Consider the following 2,405-nt stretch of genomic DNA (forward strand, 5'->3'; position numbering starts at 1 on the left):
ATTTGGAGTCAAATTAGAAATTTTCATAACGTAGGGGCAAAATGGGAATGTTGGATGAAATTTTTGACCAAGTTTGACTAATTGGAGCATGATTTGAATTTGAGAAATGAAAAATTTTAATTTTGACATTTTTTCGAACATAAGGGCAAAACAGTCATTTTACGTGTTCACGAGTACGTAATTGGAATTTTTGGAATTTTACACCACCATAACACTTGTCAAGCCCATGAATTTCACCTATTATTATTTTATACTTTGGATAATTAAGAGATTACATGTGGTGGTGAGAAAATGCTTAATTGTTAAGTTTTAACCATGGACCAATCACATGGTGACACATGTCAAGCTTTGATATTTTTATAATTTCCTTTATAAACTCTCCCATTTCACTCTTCATGGCCGGTCAAAGCAAAGAACAAAGAGACAAGAATAGAAACAAACCCTAGAGAGGAAAATTCAAGAGAAATTTGTTAAATTTCAAAGAACAAAGCAATCAAAGGTAAGATTTTTCAATTTTAGCTTAAGATCTACTTTTCCCATGCTTTCTTTTTCATTTTCTATGGATGAAACACAAGTTTCCATGAGGGAATACTTGCTGGCCGAACATAGGAAGAGAGGTTTTGATGGTGGATTTTGCTAGATTTCATGATATCTAAGTGTTTTTAGTTGTTTGATGATGTTTAGCATGAAAAACAAGCAAGAAAATCACATGCCCTTCAACAACCCTCTTTGGACGAATATTATAGATGACATGTTGATGATGGATTTTGTTGTATTTCATGTTATTTATCTCGTAATTGATGATTTATGGTATCGGATATTGAAAACGGCTATCGAAAAGCATAGTTCCTTTAATAAACAACGACTTGAACAATAATGAGAAAATCATAGTAAATGGACTTGGATTTAATTCCTAATAATGTAGATGGATTTATTGGACTGTGTTAACACTGATTAGCATGTTAGTTTGGAATCAGAATGGATTTCGGTTATGATGAATTAAGTCTCAATCAAGCTCATTGAGGTACTTTGGTGTATTTGGAATATTGGAAGTGTAATGAATATATTTGAAGTTGAATCGGATGTTTTGGTTAATTCAACAGTGTATAGTTCGAGTTAGGTCGAATACAAATTCAGTCCGATCATAATTGAAGCCACGTAGAACACCGTCTGTAAGTGATTATTCGAACAATTCTCATTCAATTTCATAAATTCATATAGAGTTTGAAATAGTTTTATAACAGTTTGGCACTAATATATTCAATTACGTGTCGTGTATTATGTATAGGTGGTGAGCCCTCTGATAAGGGTCAAGATATCGTACCTGAGGACCAAGAATAAGAGTACTCCAAACTCCCGCTATTGTGAGTAATCAAATGTTCACCTTAACTATATAAAGTAGTTTATATTCGTTTTTATGATTTTAAAGAATAATGAACTTAAACCGTTGATTTTTATATTTTTTAAGTTAAGTGATGATTTTAAATGAATGAGATTTATATATTGTTTTGCAATTCAATGATGATTTTGGAAATTGAGTAAGTGGAGACTATATACTTGTGTTATCTATATATATATATACGGTTTGAATTGATGGCTTATGACAATGTGATGGCAAGAATGGCTGGATTTGTGGTTTGTGGATTATATGAATTGTTTTATTTTACCTTGACAGGCTGGGTAATATCCTATTAGCCATGTCATGTTATCGAAATTTTTATTGATTTGGTGGGTTATTTGATTAGCTTACTGCAGTGGACGGGTTTTCGTGGACCAGCTTATTAGAGGGGCACGGTAAACCCCGTTATATTTTACCTTAGTATGAGAGGCGCAAAGGATATCTCATAAGGTAAGTTTAGAGTTCACTTTACGCCGATCCACCACGTGAGGATGAAACTCAGCCAACGCCAAGGAATGACTATATTTTAAAAGTAAAAACATGTTGTATGGTTATATGTTGTTTTAACATCCTTGGCGGACTCGATTGGATGCCCGGGCCAAGGTGTCACCGAGTACGAGTTTTGGCACAAGCCAAGTTTTTAAGAGAATCATAAGCCTTGTTGATTATTTTGATGAAATGTAATTGTTTTATATTAATTGAAATGAGTTTTAAATGTTATGAATCATATTATGATGGGATGATTTAACTGTCTCCATTTACTCGGCTTTAGATGTTATAGATGAACTTTGCTTACTCACTTGGTTTATAAAAACTCACCCTTTAATTTTACCCATTTTAGGCTCAAGATAATTTGTAGACAGCCGATTTTGTAGAGGGTTGCTTTTGGATTTGCATACTTAGAAATCGAAGGTCTACAGTCTTGTATATTTTCGATTATTTTGGGGCCCACATGTCATTGTAGAATATTTTTGTATACTTGGTTTAGTGTGCTATTATATATATG

General features: G+C 32.9%; 1 long non-coding RNA gene across 2 annotated transcripts; it reads left to right on the forward strand.

Moving 5' to 3' along the window:
- On the forward strand, positions 459 to 1,785 carry LOC108662053. 2 transcript variants are annotated; one of them, XR_001927826.1, is made up of 3 exons: positions 459 to 499; positions 1,289 to 1,364; positions 1,746 to 1,785. It is a non-coding gene; the product is annotated as an uncharacterized LOC108662053 (long non-coding RNA). The 2 variants fall into 2 exon arrangements; XR_001927825.1 differs by lacking the exon at positions 459 to 499 and adding an exon at positions 1,135 to 1,172.

Source organism: Theobroma cacao, chromosome 1 (assembly GCF_000208745.1).
Source record: "Theobroma cacao cultivar B97-61/B2 chromosome 1, Criollo_cocoa_genome_V2, whole genome shotgun sequence".
In the NCBI taxonomy this organism is placed as follows: Eukaryota; Viridiplantae; Streptophyta; class Magnoliopsida; order Malvales; family Malvaceae; genus Theobroma; species Theobroma cacao.